Source organism: Lontra canadensis, unplaced genomic scaffold (assembly GCF_010015895.1).
Source record: "Lontra canadensis isolate GAN:19392208 unplaced genomic scaffold, GSC_riverotter_1.0 scaffold17, whole genome shotgun sequence".
NCBI lineage: Eukaryota > Metazoa > Chordata > Mammalia > Carnivora > Mustelidae > Lontra > Lontra canadensis.
The window spans coordinates 8,953,757-8,972,212 of record NW_022631011.1 but is presented as its reverse complement, the minus strand read 5'-3'; positions in this window follow the sequence as shown (position 1 = coordinate 8,972,212).

Below are 18,456 nucleotides of genomic sequence, written 5' to 3'. Positions count from 1 at the left end.
AGATCAGAGAAGATCAGAAAAGTCATAGTTTTAGTGAATCAGTTGGTGTTAGTACCAGGACCTTCCCCTTCCTTCTTGACTTCTAGACAAACCTTCATATTTTTTTTCCAGTCTCTTGCTCACATCTCTTCTTTTATTTCTGTCATTTGGCACCCTTCTGTAATTCTCTGTCCAGCTCTCCCTGTCTCCCCAAATTACAGCTTGGTGGAGTATACAACAGTAAGGTGACATAGTCTGGGAAGGAGGGCATGCATCTCTGCTGCATCTTACTCCAATGGAAAGAAAGTTTAAAAGATTTTGAGCCATTCACAGTCAGGTTTTCCTTTTATGCTTTTGAGGAAGAATAGAGAATGTCATGCAAATGCTGCCTGAGTGAAAAATCAGTGCAAAGCCCCATTCTGTGTTTCCTAGGAGCCGAGCTTCTCATTTTTATGCCCCAAGAGAAATCTCAGTGTCTTGAATCTTCAGAATGAGTAATTTTTTTTTTTTTGCCAACCCACAAGGGGAGGGGGAAGGCAAATACCAGGCATTCTGCCATCACGGAGCCTTCCTATATCACTTATGGAAATGAAGGGAGGCACAAGCTGTCCTCTGGTCATCATTGTTTTAAAGGTCCTAGCTTTTTTCATCTGTATTCCTCACACTCTGGTTCTTTCTCTTTTTCAGTTTTCCAGAACCAACGACTCTCCACCTCTAGTTCTGTTTCTCCTTAATAAAATGCCTTTGTGTTCTTTTGGCACTCTAAAGTGGACATGATCTGTGTCAATTTAGAGTAATACATCCTAGGGAAACATGGATTTTAGCCAAAATCAAAACCTAAAATTAAAGAGAATCTCCTTGAATTATTTAAGACCACTCTCTCTAGGTCCCTCCTAATGCCCTGAGGGTTGAGAAGAATTATCTCTGAATTTGTTTTGACAAAGTTATTTGTTTTTATTCCTTAGTTTTTTTTCTTTTGAATTGTTAACAGTACATGATGGAAGAATATAAAAGCTGAAGTTGTAACTTTAGAATATCTATAGTAGAATAAGAACGACCAACTTGTGGATATCGCATCAGACAAATGACTTGACCAGACACTTTGATTTTTGCTTTTTCTTAAAAGCTATTCTTCCTGGATCTACAGAAAGTACAGCCATGAACTGGTATCCAGATGGGCTCTATTTCAAGAGATAACCAGGGGGAGGCCCAAGGACCCCAAAGCAATGGAATTACACCTTTTCTTGAACAGATGGCACATCCAGAGACCTGGGATTTTCTAAAATGCAACCAAAAGGAACATTTTGTCTCAGTGCAAAATGTGTTAAATATCAACATTATTATAGAGAATGCTTTTCAAAATCTATCTTCAACATTGACATGCTATGGGAGCAATTAGAACTTTTTGTAATGCCTAATGCTCAGGTGAAAAAGTGTACAAAGTGATTTTAAGGGTGTAGAACCCAGCCTAGGACAGGTAAAAGAAATATGAGAAAACCAACATAATCACACCCTGACCACTCCAGGATCATTGGTCAAGGCTAAAATGCAAGCATATGTCCTGAGCAAAATATTGGGTTTATGTGGCTCATAACCCCTATCTTACTTCCTGCTGATGTTTGGGGGAGTTACTGAGTAGAACAGCGGAAGGCCAGAAAAGGAAAGGTCTACATTAGGGTCAGGCAGCCCTCTGATTGGTTTGTGCAAGGTGTAACTGAGGTCTGCCTTAGACAACCACTGAGATGGAACCCACCAATCTCAAAGAAGTGTTCACATACCCACTTCTATACCTTTTTTCATGCTGATTCTCCCCCTCCCACATAACCATCTATTCCATTGACTCTAACACTCACTGTCCTTTAACATCTCCTCCAAGAGACCTTAAAAAAAGTACATGATGGGGAGCCTGGGTGGCTCAGTGGGTTAAAGCCTCTGCCTTCGGCTCAGGTCATGATCCCAGGGTCCTGGGATGAAGCCAGGCATCAGGCTCTCTGCTCAGCAGGTAGCCTGCTTCCCTTCCTCTATCTCTGTGCCTGCCTCTCTGCCTACTTGTGATCTCTGTCTGTCAAATAAATAAATAAAATTAAAAAAAAAAACACATGAAACTATTCGCTCTATTATCAATTTTTGTTTCATTTACTATCCATCCCACTAATTGGGAACTTTTTCTTGGATTTTATTATTAGGTATGCTTTGTATGTATATCCTATCTGCAAAATCGATTTCTGAGCTCATAAGTTCAGATAAACTGACTTTTTTTTTTTGTCTTGGATCCTTCCTTTAATCACTTAGCACATAGATCAGCATGTAAGTATGTATGTGTATAATATAACATATACATATAATATCTAAATCTATATAGATACATAACATATTTCCTTCAATAACCAGTATATGCGCATTACAGTCAATATCACTCTGTATGAAGTATAAAGTATGAAACCTTAGCAATTATAAAGTTTAATAACGAAATACCATTTTCTTTTTCAGGTTTTGGTGCCCTCCATTCATCCCTCCATCATTAGACGGTGTTTCCCCAGAGACGGTAAGATGTGACTGCCTGAAGCAAATGTATATTATCTCTTCCTGGGCAGACCTTTCCTTCTTTCCAAGGTGAGTTGTGCTGGGTATCAGGGAAAGAAACTTCAAAATTCCTTTTACTGCTCTATAAAGTCTAGAGCCTAGAACAAGAGGTAAGTAGCCTGTTTCTTGTTTCATTTTCTCTGTCTTTTCCCACAACCCTTGACTCCTCTGAATCCTCTAGATCCCAACCAAAAGGTGCATTTGGACTTGTACCAGGGCTTCTGAGCCTTATCATATCTAGGTGTGTTGTTTTACATTTGCTTATCTAGTCCCATTCCACACGGTAAAGAAAAGTTAATAAAATGCCCTCCTAAAAGGCACCATTAGCTCTTATAAATAGTTTCTTTTTCTCAGGAAATTCCCCTTCTCTCCTCGGTTCTTATATGTCCACACACAGAAGAATGGGCGAAGTTTGTCATGTGCCAATTCTTGCCAGGTTCTTTCAGATTTTTAGTAGTTATAAAGTCTGTTATTATTATCTTCACTGACTACCTATTAGGGTTCTAGGGAATCAGTAAGTTGAAAAGATTTTGAAGAGGAGTAGAACTTGTTTGGAATAAGGAGATTAATGCATTTATGATGAATAATTATAGATTTCACTAGAAGTGTTCAAGCACAGGCTTATATGTTGTGTGTATGTGCGTGTGTGTGTGTGTGTGTGGTCACTCTATTGCTTCTGATTCATATTTATTTGAAATTTACATCAGTATTTCCTATTGACAGTGGGTTTAACTTAAATTCATGCTTCATGAGTCACCTATACTCACAAGTTTTGGCATAATCACAGAAAAACTTTCAAGTACATATAATTGCATTCATTTAGCTGGACATTTGGATATTTCAATCGATTCAACCATTCAATGGAAAGGTCCAGCAAATGCCCCTAATTTGACATTGTTAGTTGTGGGCTATTTTTTTCTCCTGTATCAACCACTGTGGCTAATTAGGCAGCAGATTCGAATCTTCATGAATTTTTCAGGCTGATACGTGTTCCTTCCCAGGGCTAATTTGCTATTATCAGAGGAATGACTCTGGTATACATTGTTGGTGGTGTCTGACCTTATTCCCCTATTCAGATTGAAATTAGTTGAGGGACTGTGGCCAACGAGGTCATTTGGTAAATCATCTCACAGAAAACAGGTCTGCTTTAGAAAATGTCCTTTTTTTGCTCCCTTTCATAGCCTATCCTAGCTTCCGCTGTTGCAGGGCTCTATCAAGAAGGAATAAGATTCAATAAAACTTTTACCCAGGATTTCAGAAACTTAAAAAATTCAGTAGAGAACCTAGTTATAAAACTTGTGTAGAGGACTAGAATAATTCCATTCTATGAGCTTTCTGTGTTAACAATGAGGAGGATTTGGCATACAAGAGTAAGGGGTAGAATTTTGTATAACTGAATGAGATTAAGGAAAACTGCTTTATTGTGTGATTTGCCTTATTAGGAATGTTGAAGAGTCCAGGTTTCCTGGGATGGCAATGCCAGATCATCCCACCTAATCTTCTCCTCTGGACACAGAGGGGAAAGGCAGAATACTAACAGACCCCCCCCCCCCCGTAAGTTGTTTTCTAAATGCAACTGATTAGTGGTTGGGTTTATTAATAAGAATCACATAACCATTTGTGTCTTTTGAAAGTCATCAGTACTAATTTCCACAAATTGGTTGCAATTTCCAATAAGAAAATACCAATTAATTCATTCACTAAGAATTGTAATGAGTTAGCCCAAAGGAGACTGACATGGTGGTAAGAGCAGAGAAGGAGCATTCAGGACTTCAAGGTTATATATTACTTTTGGCAGTCCTCAGTACTTTGGATTTTCAACTTACCAGACTTAAAAAAAGAGAAAAAAAAAGACAATGCTCCTTATAAGACATGAAGAGAATATCTTAAATATGACTATTTCACCACCCCCCCCTTTTTTCCCCTTAGCAATTTTCTTTCCTAATTTTTCACTGGGAAGAGACAGTATGGTATTTAGCCCCTTTTCTCCCTCATGATTTATATATAATTAGGGGCTCAGAAATGTTATTCTTCAGTTCTAAAAGAAGCTGCTGAATTGGAATACAAAGGGTCATTTTAGTTATGGGTATACATACTTTTTAATTAAAATTATTTTATTGCTTTTGTTAAGTAATTAAAATTTACAAAGTGATTTCTCACAAATATTTATTAATATTAAGTTGTTTTAGGCATACACCAGTAAATTGCAAGCAATTGCTTTACTCTGCATGTGTAATTAAAATGACTAAGTAATTATATTTTTTCCTTGAGTATAGTTGACACTATCACATTTTTCTAAGTTTTGGTTCATTTTTATTTCCATTAGTGAATGCTTCATAGAAGCCAAGATAAGGAGTGTCAGTTAGCAAGGAGGAAAGCTGCTTCTCTTACTGAGCTTTTGAGAAATATAAACAGATATTGTGTGTCATGTTTATAGTCTCATGTGCTTTGTTTTCCTAGATGTCTTTCCTCTTTCTTTATCTACCTGCCTTGAGTGTTGCCATGATTATTTGGATGGTTATTTAAACATTTCTAGAGTGCACATCTTAACTTAAAGATACTTAAGTTTATATATTTAGACTTTTATTCAAATTAAGTTTATATATTTAGACTTTTATTCAACTATATCTTTTGCTCTGCTGAGTCCTTATCATTGCCCTTTCTCTTGTTCTTCTTCAGATACTATCAACTTCCTTGCATTACCCTTTATCATCAGCAAATGCCCCTTAAAAGTCCCCAGTGTGCAGGCTCCATGTCATGTCCATGGACTTCTATGCATATCAGCTTAGAATCCTTACCTCCTGGGGAGTTCAGCATCAGATGGAGGGAGGCTGAATCAACATGATGGCTTCCTTCCAAAATAAAGGAGAATGAAAAGACAATGTAAAACAACACACTTAGAAACATCTGTTATTCTCAACCACAGTATTGGAGGATGGGCTGCCCATGCAGTGAAGGTTAGGTAGCAGTACAGGATCACATTGAGAGAGGATCCATTGGCCAATATCTCAGACAATTAAGGAAGAGCCCAGGACTCCATCCTAAGTGGTGCACTCAGATGAACAAAACAAACAGTTCTCTTAGAACAACAGAAATGGGGGGAGCTTTCCTGGATTCTCTTTGGAACGACTCTTTCATACCAAGAAAGCAAGGGCTAAATGATGAATTACTGTAACCCAGGCTTCTCACTGTGGCCAGATAGAATGACAGGGACCAGATGTACTCTTTCATCTGAAACAACCTACTGAAAAAAGGAAAAAAATTTATAAAACTATGGTTTCCAAGAACCTGGACTTCAGACAACAGTGATCCATGAAAGATGGGAAATAAATGAAGTAAATCCTACTGTTTCCCACACTACTGCCCTGAGAGAGTTTCAGGATCTGAAGCAGGAAGGGGTAACTCAGAGCCCAGTGGACACCCTGAACTGAGGAGATGGGGTTGGGAATCTGAGGAAGTCTAGGTGGCTAGAGTTTGTAGGGCAGACAGACACAGAGAGGAGAGAGCTGCCCAGAAAGAGCAGCCTGGACATCAGCAGAGGCTGACTCTGAGGATAAGGCAGAACATTGATCAGTGTGGACCATGAGGAAACTGCTCCTGACTCAGGAAAGAACCACCCAGAAAGACTACAGGAGAGAGTACCTGGTGCTCTGACAGGGGCAGAAAAGCGTCCATTTCCACCAGACCAGACACCTCAACATGTGTGAGGTGTTGGTAGAGCACCCAGAGGAGTCTTGCCTGGGGGTGAGGGAGAAGCAACCCTAGAGTAAATGCTGCTGTGGGCTTGCCTAAAGATTGCTGAACATTAGTCTCAAAAGAAGCAAGCCATTTCAGGAAACACCATCACTGAGATTTGCAGGAAGTTAGCTTTTGGTGAGGAGAGTGGGAGAGAAGTCTGCAGTGTGGAAGGCCCTGCATGGCTTCCCTTGACTGCCAGTGAGAAATCATGGCTACAAATGGCTATGAGAACTCACATGCTTCACCCCACCACCGGCCATGATGAGAATCCCTGACAAGTCCAGCCTGCCACCAGCAGCAGGTGATCTGGAGAACTGTCACATTCAGAGATGAGTAATAAACAGAAAAGCACAGAAAATCTATCTTTGAAAGTAATCAAAGGCACAGGAAAACCAAAAACAGGATATTACCAGAGAAGGATACCTCAACAAGAACATATGTTCCAGAAGGTACCATAAATCAGATGGAAAATATGACTAAACAGATCACCAAGATTTTTTGTGGGGGTAGAATACAAATGCTTTTGTCAAATAAAAATACAAGGTAGAAAAATGTGGAGGTGCCAGAGGCTCTGGAAGATAAAGCATGAGGATAGGACGAGATACAATCAGGACTGGAGCACCTTACAAAAGAAAAGGAGGAGAAAAATAAAACCATCATGGAAAGAAAGGCACACTTACAGAACCAAGGAGAATGGACTGAAAAAAACAAACAAACCAATAACCTAATCAAAAAATGAACAACCACAGCCTTAAGAGATGTAGAGGTCGATATCGAGAATAGTGAGCACAAAGAAATGGAATGAACACAATTAAAAACAACGTAAATGGTGAATATGAAAGAGAAGCAAGGGAAGTTGAGTAAGCACAAGTTGGCTCCATAGAGAAAAGAAGCAAAATGCTAGATTAGAAAACTGGATTTAAATATTATTTAAATATAAATTAAATACAATTTAATTTATTAAATTATTAAATTAAATATAATTTAATTATTTAATATAATTTAAATTATTTAAATATAATAAAAAATATTTATTTTCAAAAATAAAAAGAAGATTTGAATCTTTTTCAGTAGTTCCTTTGCTTCTTTCAACACCCAACCCAAGACTGGTCTTCTCCAGAAAGCCTTTTACCCAACTGGACACTGAACCTACTCCATTCTGATAGCACAAATTGGTAGATGTCCTAATGTTTCTTCCCTCCAGTTATTATGCTGGCTTTTGCTGCTGTTTTTAGTTTGGAGGATTAGGCACTTTTGTGAAGACTGGGGCTGCAGCTTTCTCCTTTTATGACCTCCTAGGTACTCTGTACAGACTATGTACAGAGTCGGTGCTGTGTAAACCAATGGAACAAATACATAAAACACAAATTTTCTCCATGGCTTAATGCAAGGGTCTCTGGGTACCAATCTGGCAGTTCAGTCCTGTTGCTGAGGTTGCTAGTTAGCCCTCTGATACTGATTTTCTGTTATTCTCTTAAAGGTAAGTGATTAACTGAAGAAGGGCAAATAGTTGATCAGGATACTGGAAGCCAAAATATGCATTTTTTTTCCCCTCCTCTTCTCTATTGCCAAATATTCTGATTCAGTTAAAGGTGGAGGTTCAGTCAAGAATGCTGGACAGGAGTGAGGGCACTGGAGCTGTCATGAAGGGCTTATCGCTGACCAGCCATGTGTCCTCACATTAGTCACTTGATCCTTGTTCTGTTGTATCTCGGGACTAGAATTGTTCCTGCCTCATTATAGACACTTAATAATTATACTTCCAATGAAAAAATAATCAGTCTCGGTTTCCTCCTCTGTGAAATGACAAGTGCATACTAGCATGGTCTCTAAACACTCTTTTTACCATAAAAACCTAAAAACTACCTGCTTTCCTCTGGTTGGCAAGCATTTATGCTCTGTACTTTCAGTTGTAGTAATTCGGCAATGCCTGTTGTTTTTATGGAGGATGTGTTTGTACCCACACGTGCTGTTGACATGATCCATGTAGATTCAGTGTCCATCCTAACTTGCACAACTTTCGAGAACAGCCAAAAAGTCCAGAGGGCACACTGAAGGATTCTTACAGGAAGCTTATAGCCTGTCTCCTTTGGCTAATTTGCAAAAGCATTTTTTGATTTAAAACAGAAGGAGGGAGAATCCCTGGGAGAAAACTCACATCCACTAATGTTCCTTCTGGAGTGAGTTATGAAAGAAAGCCCCAGATGGATTAGAGACAAAGGTTAAACTTTGAGACACTAATTTATTGAAAAGGTAAAGATAAAAGAACAAAAGTGCCCTGAATGTTATGTCCATGTGTCCTTTTTGCCCCATGCCCCATGCATTCCAGTAATTTAAGGATCTCTAAAAGGAATATGTGTTTCTATAGAGATGATTTCATGCAGATCTCTAAAGATAATCTTTGGAAACAACTGAAATGATCATTCTAATTAGATTCTCAATTAGACAAAAAATGGACAAAGTTTAAAGAAGATATTTCAGTTTGAAAACAGCAAGCCTAGCAGAACTGTGTGGGGGCAATGGTATCAAAGCCTACAGTGGTATTCTGGAAAAATATTTTTGTGTACAGTGAATTCAGTGATGTTTAAAACCATATTTCATCAATTGGAAGTTACCCATTATTTGAAATTTCTGAAATCGTTTTATAACCAACAAAGTCTTACAATACTGCAGGTCAGGTGAGAGTTGGGGTCAGTTGTCACTGAATACCCACACACGGACCTGGTTATTACTCCTGGTAGTGCAGCCTGACAGCCATAACTTTGTAATATTTCAGTCAATACACCTTCTAAGGCCCATTTGAGAAAAGGATATGCATACTGATTCTTTTCTGAAAAGCTTCTGTTGACACCATCTGGTAAGATTGAAAAAAGCACCTTCATCTAAACTTGCAGAATTGGGGGTAGTTGGTTGGAAGAAAGTTCTGGGCACAATAATGGTGTACTTTTATGAAATGCTCTATCACCAACATGCTTGAGGAAGGGGACATAGAGGATAAAATCTTAAATCTTTATATATTTTCTAAATATCATTTTAATATCTATCTTTGTTTTTCTTCTTCTCTCCCTAATAATCATGCATCCACACAGCTGTCATTTGGTAGTGTTGTCTGAATGGCTGATGAAGATGTAGTGTCCAAATGAACTTTGGAGAGCACATTAAAAAGAAAATCTTTATGGGATTCTTCAAAAATTGTTTCTTTAAAAATGAGATATAGTGGATGGATATATTAATGTTTTCTGTATCCATACCCTTTGCAATGTGACTACGTCAAGAATTGGGAACTGATGTTTCCATCACTGGAAGCTTGGTTGGCCCTGTGATTGATTTTGACCAAAGTAATAAGGTGGTGTGCCACTTCTGAGGCTAGGTCTGAAGAGGTCTTGCACACTTATGCCCTCTCTCAGAATAGGCAGTCCTGGGATAGCCTGATGGAGTATGACAGATCATGGGGAAAAGAGGCCAGTTGTCCTATCAGAGGCATCCTAGACTACCCCATAGCCAGCCAACTTTCAAGCATGTGAGACATCTCAGCTAAGACTAGCAGAGTTAGCTTACCTTACATATAGCTAGCTGAACACTTACGATTGAATGCAGCCAAGAACAGAGTTGCCCAACTGACCTACAGACTCATAAGCAATTAAAAATGCTTATTGTTTTAAGCCACTGAGATATGGGGTGATTTGTTACACAGCAATAGCTCACTGATACATGAGGGGCAACATATGTTTCTCACATAAAATCAGGTCACCGTGAAGTTCACATCAAGATGCTTTTTCTGAAGGTGTTTTGAAGCTTTTGAATCCCACATATCCATCTATTTCTGTATTTCCCAGGAGTAGAAGCACTGAAATTCTGTAAGACAGGCTGCTCTTGAGATATTTTCAACTTAGCTGGAATCAGGATTTGCCAGAAATGTCGTGAGACAGCTTGTTTAAGTGAGATTTCCTGCTTAGTTTCTTTTTTTAAAAGAGAGAGAGAAAAAGAAAGAAAAAATAATGATTTTTGGATGGAATTCATCTGTTCTGGACACATTTCGACATGTAGTGGAGGGGAACCAATATATAAGGATCTTTGAGTTCTTTAGAAAGTTTGGCAAAGTCCTAAACCACCTGGGAATTCATAAGATTGAATGTTTGAAGTGTGATTTTAAATTAATAACACTGACATCACAAATTGCTTGCACAAATCAGTCCCTCACTACTCAAAAACGTTCTGTTTACAGATTGCTCTGTCTTACTATGGCTGTTTTTTATTTAGGCTGGATATGTTCTTTTACTATCTTGCTTGTAAATTACTGGAAGATTGTCTTCATTTCTTTTTAGGCTTCACACTGAAAGGTTAGTTTTAGATACCTTACTGTTTGGTTAATATTTTACATTTCAATTTTTCAGTTCAAACCAGGGAACCAGAGAAGGGTATGAATAAAACTTAAGCTATAGGTGAACATTTAGAAAAAAGAAAGAGCAAAGGATGAATATGTATGAAACTTATTTAAAATGCCATATTTATGAGGAGAGGAAAAATATTGGAGCCTTGCTTTCTTTTTACATATTTTCAAAACACCACATGGGATTGAGTGGGACCAAGTGAAAAGTATAAAATTTGTTGAGTGTGGCGGGTGTTTTAGTGTGGCAGTGCAGTAAAAAGTTGGCAGTGTGAATCATCTGGGGCTGTGGGTAGGAAGATACACTGAGGCCTTGGGATTAAGGAAAGACATGGGTTCTCTAGTGCCTGATTTTCAGTGGGATACTCAGGAGGATGCTTGTCCTCTTTCTATGTCAATTTGTTTTACTCTAGAGGCCAAGAGTATAGAGGTCATGAGTTGCTTCTCCGTGGGCCAGAACATAGGCTTGTAGCATCCTTATTTCCTCTGAGCCTGCTCTGTACCTGTACCAAATCCAAGGGATGGTGATAATAAGGTCACCTTGTTGCAGTAGACCACAAAAGGGAAGAAAGGGCCAAAGGTAACAATTAACTCAAGGGATTTTAATCAGCTGGCAATTATTTCACCCATTCTGTGATCAGGTTAGGCCCTGAGGGGTTGAAACAAGAAAATAAGGGACCAGAGGCTGCATTCTCCCACCCAGTGATTCCACATATTGCAGCCCAAACCATGAAAAATCACACAGGCATAGGAGACATGGACAGAGTTGTTAGTTTTCACAAAGAAGAGTCTGGTTAAATAAAATATGGATAGCTGTTCTTTGAGAATTCAGGCAGCAGTAAGTATGAATAATGTAGATCCACGTACTAACATAGAAAAGACTCTAATACATATAATTGAGTTTAAAAAAAGCTACAAATTATGATTTACAATGTAATACCACTTGGTATCATTATAAACCACCTAAACAAAACTATGTATCTCTACCTTGTAAGGATAAAATTCAGACAAAAAGATTGGGTTGGCATGTATAAAATACCTCCATGAAGGGATGGTGGCTGGTCAAGAAGTATTTTCCCATCTCATTACTGTAACACATTTATGTACTAACTGAATTAAATAATTTAAAAATAATTGAAGTAAGTGAATTATGAGCATAAAAAAAAATTCCCCTCTCCTCACCATACACATAAAAACAAAGGTAGTCTCCTTCAGGTTATTTCTTTCCTGTTTGTAAAAATAACTCACAGGTGTGTCTGGGTGGCTCAGTGGGTTAAAGACTCTGACTTCGGCTTGGGTCATGATCCCAGGGTCCTGGGATTAAGCCCCGCATCGGGCTCTCTGCTCAGTGGGAAGCCTGTTTCCCTTCCTCTCTCTCTGCCTGCCTCTCTGCCTACTTGTGATCTCTGTCAAATAAATAAATAAAATCTTAAAAAAAAAAGACTCACAGATGTACTTCAAGTTTCAATGAGATATGTGCTTTTCTTCATTTCCATAAAAATTTTCTTTTGAGGTGTCCCCCTCCCCTTTCCTGATCTCTTTTCTTCATTTTTAATTCCAGTATTATGCATGTTCTCCAAGATGTGTCCTTAGCCTCCTCTCCCTTTTTCTGGGAACTTTTACCCAGTTCCACAGAATCAAAGATAACCTCTAACAGAATGACTTTCTTAATCTCTGTTTCCACCTTTGCTTATCCTACTCTGTTAAGCATCCCCACTTTGCATTTTCTACCACCATTTTTTTTCAACATTTTAAATATATATTATATGATAAAATTTTGTATGTATTTGGCTAAACACATTTTTAAAGATTTAAATTTTAATTCCAGTTAGTTAACATACAGTGTTATGTTAGTTTCAGGTATATAATATAGTAATTTAACATTTCCATACATCACCCTGTGCTAAAACCCACAGCTCATATCATCCTCAATGGGGAAAACTGAAAACTTTTCATTTCTGGGCAGGGACAAGACAGGGATGGCCACTCTCACCACTGCTATTTAGCGTAGTACTGGAAGTCCCAGCCATAGCAATCACAGAACAAGAAGAAATAAAAGGCATCCAAGTTGGCAAAGAAGAAATAAAACTTTCACTATTTGCAGATGACATTGATAGTCTATACAGAAAACTCAAAAGATTCCCCACAAAACTGCTGGAACTGAAACATGAGTTCAGGGAAGTCACAGGATACCAAATCAATGTACAGAAATCTACCGCCCTTTTTAGCTCAGTTTTTCCTAAACCTAACTTCATCTCTCTTCATATCCCCAGTGGATTTTTCATCCCACCATCCTAATTTCAACTAAAGACTTAAAAGCTTGGTTTACTCTGTAATTCCCCTTTCCTATCTTCCTCACCACTCACAATGTCCCATCTAGTCTTCCTTCCCAATGTCCTTTGTATCTATGGTTTCATCTCCAACTGTATACTTCCTTATTGGATTCTCTCAACCAAAAGCACAACCAAACACTAGGTGGAGAAACTTAAGCCACTTCTTTGAACAACTGATGGCCTCCAAATTTTTATTTATCTTCCTGTTCAGTCCGATCTACAATGGTTATTTTGGTTTTAATTGCACAGTTACCACTTCTTCACTCTCAATCATGAATCAATCACTAAGAATCTACCAAGTACAAGTTTCACAATCAGCCATGGGAGATATTATAAACACAGAAGACATGGGCTCTTCTTTTGAGGAACTAATTGATAAAAGAAATCAATACATAAAAAGAGCAGCTCAAACAAATTTCATAGTGGTATAGGATATGTACAAAACTCAGTGGAAACAAAATCCATGAAGCTCCCCTCCCCTCTCTTCATTACTTCCACAAACATTAATTAAGTATCTACTATGTGCCAGACACTAATCTGGGACTACAGATATGGCATAAATAAGTCAGATAAGTCCTTGCCCTTGTGGGACTCTATTTAAGTGCAGGGAAATAGATAACTAACAGGTAAGCAGATAATTAAGGTGGTTTCCAAGAGTAACAAATGCTATTTATAAGAGAAAAAAATAGGGTGAAATAAAATAATATAGATGAAATTTAGCTAGAAAGGTCAGGGAAACCCTCTCTGAAGAGCTGATATTTGAGTTGACACTTGGCTGTGGAAAGGAGCCAATTATGGGGAAATCTAGATGTAGAAAATCAAAGGCTGGACTTACTCTACAAACAAGTGTGCAAGATGACCATGAGGCTGGTATGCTTGAGGGACTGCCAGATGAAATAGGTGCTTAAGAATGATGAGAAATAAACTGGGTTGTATTGCATACCATAGTCCACAAATCCACTGACAGTTGGGAATTTAGGACAGAACCTCTTTGGAGGGAGTAAAGTATCCTTAGAGGGAAATTTCATAAGTGACCTCTCTGTGACCTGAGCAAGGCCCTTTTTGACCACACAGAACGTGAAAAGGCCCTCCAGTACCCTGCATATTCTATGATATAGCATTTAAGTCAGATGGATAAATAGGGAAAAGAAGAAGGAATTTGCCAGGGAAGGGAAAAGCTAAGTGAATCAACATTTTCCTAATCGGTTTCCAGAGGCATTTGTCTATGCGAGAATGAGATGTTTGATATTCTGGTTGAGTAAGTTCTTGATTCCAGGTCATCAATTATGATAATAGAACAAATCAAAAAGTTTCCAGCAAACAGAAATTCTTCATTTCCTGGCTCCTACTCAAGTTCATTGATTGGACTATTGGGTAAGACAATAAATTTCATGTAGAAATGTTAGAAAAGCTTTTGGCTGGGCCCTTTGCTCTTTGCAATCTCAAAAATGGTTTAATGGTTTGAGGTGCCCGTAACACTTTGGGTTATTCATCCCTCTCTCCTTTGCCCATAGAGAGAGGCAGATGCTTTATGGATAAACTATCTTCACTCTTGTCATGGGAGGAATGGGTGGCCTTATACATTACATATCAAATTAAAGATATCTACAACCTTCATTTTCTTCCAAAATATTCCTTCTACTTCTACTTCTTCTACTTCTACTCCTTTTACTTTTACTAAAATGCCAAAATTACTAATCATTAAAGTTATAAAATAGGATTTTTTTCTTAAATAAATATATGTTCCTGGGAGAGGAGGGGGGCATGGGTATGTGATTTCTCTTTCTAAATAGGTTCATATTAATATTCATATCTCTACACATTGGGGGACTGTACAAAGTGCTGAAATTACATAATATTTGGAGTCCAAAGACCTAAGTTCAAGGCCCACCTTTTCCTCTCAATAGCTGTGTGACTTGGTAAATCACTTAATTTCTAGAAACCATAGTTTCCTCCTCTGCTAAACTTAAACTTCACCTGATGTTTAAATGAGTATTGTTTTGTATATGTTAAGACATCAAATAAATTAAATGATTATAAATAATATTAATAGATTTGTTTTTAAGATTGATTTTATCATTTTGGAAGGCACTGGAATTCTGAGTATTTTAAGCAGCAAAATCCTGTGGCCTTTAGATAAACTTGAAATATAATGAAAAGAATAATGTTTAGTGGTTACTTACTATCTGTTGATAAAGATGCTGGTACCTTCCAAGTATTCTCATTTCATCCTCACAACAACCCAGTGAGGTAGTCACACCCAAAATACAATGAGAAATCAGTTATATACATTAATTTCCTTCCTTAAGGACACATATTAATAACCAGTAGAGGTCTTCAGAGCTTAAGAGCTTAGGAATCCAGGGGCCGACTTGCCCTCACCATAGCGCACCAATACTGGGTTTTAGAAAGAAGCCACGGTTGTAAAATTTGAGAAAATACAATTCAAGACAAGTATTAAAGGTGACAGGATGTAGAAAAAGAGTGCTGACTTGGAGAGAAAATTGGAAAATATGCTCATGTTCTTCCCAATTTTGCTTGCAGGTATCACTTTGTAAATACATACCTTTTTTTTCCAGTTATAATATCCTTTTTGTATTGTGTATTTGGTATTAAGATGAAATGGTACCTCCAAATCTCCATTCTCTCCAACAAAATTCCCTACTAGACTCCATTACATGACTTGTACCCAAAGGAAGAGCATCTTGATCTTTGTCACCTTTCCTATCCCTAACTCTCACATGATTACATGATTTTATCTCAAGCCACTTGCATTAAACTCCTACACTTTAAATTCCTACTTACAAAATAGTAATTACCCTAAGAGCAAGAACTATTCTTTTTCTAAAATTTCATTTTAGGTACTAGAGCAAGACTCGGACAACAGTAACTAAGTGATAAATACTCATAGATCAATTCTGTTAAAGGGACTGGGACTGAGAGTAAGCACAGATTACACTCTCCTTTTGCCAAGTATTTAATTTATTTGGCACATTGGCTGAATTCTTTTCAACTATTCCGTCTGAGGATTTTATGCTTTGCTGAATGGCATGGGGAAGCAAGGGAAGAACAGATTTCTCAGATACCCAATATATGAATAGTCTGGAGACATGTTGAGTGGTGTATTTGTGCTTGAATGATTGAGTGGAGACCACCTTTGATAAACGTTTCTTGAACAGGAACCCTCTTAAAAGTGCCTCCTCCTTGAACTCTAAGTGTTGATGTTCCTCCTAGAAATCCTTCTTTGATACCTTTAACTGACACAACTTTTCATTAACTGAAATTCATCTCAGCTTTGGCTGTGTCTCCTCCCTCTGATACCTGAAAGTATGTCCCATCTTTCCCACTAATTAGACTACTTTCCTGTGGAGGCTGCTTCTTTAAATACGAGAATTCAACTACCTCAACTGTTTGGACTGTAAATTCTTAGGCGAATAGAGATCATGTCTTCTTTGGGTCACCTCTCCAGAAAGGATTTCAAGTCCTGCATAATACAGCTGAAGTCCAGTTTCCTCTAGGAAGCCTGTTCTTAATACCTCTGCCCAAAGACATATACCTTCCTTATTTAAATCCCTCTTTTATTTTTAACTAGTACTATTTGCTTCATGGTCTTAATTATTTAATGTGATTGCATTTTATATTTCAAATAATGATTTCAAATCCTTTAAGATAAAGGCCATAAATTTACTTTCTATGCATTTGTTGCAGTGCCTAGCCGTGGTTTGGGGGGAAAGAGTTAATTTCTCAGTAAACTATGATGAATGAATTGCATGAATACATGCATGAATGAATGAATTTCTCTTATTGTGACTGCATAGTAGCAGGGCATTTATAATTTCTCTCCTGGCATTTTAGTTGGCTTTGGGAATTTTATTGGATAATTATTGTACAAATTATTTCCATATCTCTCAGCCACCATTTAAAAAAAAATTAGAGAGCAGAATGACTGTCTGTCTGTAAAAACATCTTTCCTTTTCACAGGAAAACCCAGCCTCTTACCTTCTTCCACCTGTGCTTGAGAATCTGCCCTCTCTCACTAGTAAAAATGATTGAAAAGCATCTTGAAAATACAAAGTGCCATATAAATGCTAACTGAGGCAATAATAAAACAGTAATAATAACTGTTTGCTGATAAACGTCACTTTCAAACCCAGGGGAGACATTTCGCTGGGGGAAGCAGAATGGGTCCTGTGCTTGTCCCTGGGCCGTGCCTTGCTCTGAATCACACAGTTCTCTCTCTGTTTGGACACTGTCATTTGCAATGGTCATGAAACAGTACCAGTATGTAAAATTATTGTCATCACCCACGTTATAGAATGCAATGTGTAGCCAAGTAATCCATTCCCTGACAATTGCCAGGGTTACCTCACTCAAGCAGATCATTTAGAAAATAAATGGGCTTGGGAGGGAGTGTGCAAGGAATGCTCAGCTCTTTTTGGCCACAGATCAGCCCCGGATGTAGCTGCGGCATCCATTCCAGTTTTGCTCAGCCCTGAGCTGAGTTGTATCAAAGAACTGACTCAGTGTAGATCCAGAGGAGTTATCAGCCAATATGGTGGGATTTGAGAGGATTTGGGGAAGTCTCTTGTCATGGACTTTCTCTGTGTGTCTGTACCTCTTTCTCTGATGAGAAATATGAAAGCAGGGACATAGAGGATGGGAGTCAGGGCAGAGTTTAAAGGGAAATTGGCATAAGAAAGGAAGCCAGAGCATCAAACGCAGACCTAGGACTGCCTACCTCTGGGAGATGAAGAGGATGTTCTAAGCAGTCCCCTCCAGGTCCCTGCAAGTGAGAGAGAGGTGCAGGGCCTCCTATACACTGTGCTTTAGCCATAGATGGACAGGAAGGATAGGTGAGGAAGGGCAGTCCAGGTATGACGAAGACAGTGTTGTCCATATTGATTGTAAGGATGATGACATTCCCAGTAAATGTTTACAATCAGACAAAACATAGTCATTCCCCTGTGTGTGCCCCTTTTCCTCTGCTAAGGTCCCATGGTACTCCTGGGCTCTCCTCTCTTCTCTCTGCAGAGTCCAGTTGAATCTGTCCTTTTCTCTCTGTCTCCACGGCTACCACTACAGTTCATCTGGGTGCCCCACATGCAGTTCACTCTATTTATCTGAAAGGACTTAATGGCTTCAACTTTTCAGAACTGGTTCCATTGCCTTCCTATAGTGACTTGTATTACCAGTCCCTGTCACTTTATCAGAATCTAATTGTCATTCTTAATTCCTTCCCCCTTTCCCTGCTTCCTATATCCTGTCAGTGATCAAGACCTCTGTTCATCCCCTCCTCTCCATTCTCAGTATTACTCCCAGAGATGAACACATTGAGGTAAAAGAACACGAAATGTTCTGAGATGAATTTACCTCCACGGTTACAGGATGGGGAGAGGGACTGCTGTGAAGCTGGAATCTTCTTCTTGCACAGAGGAG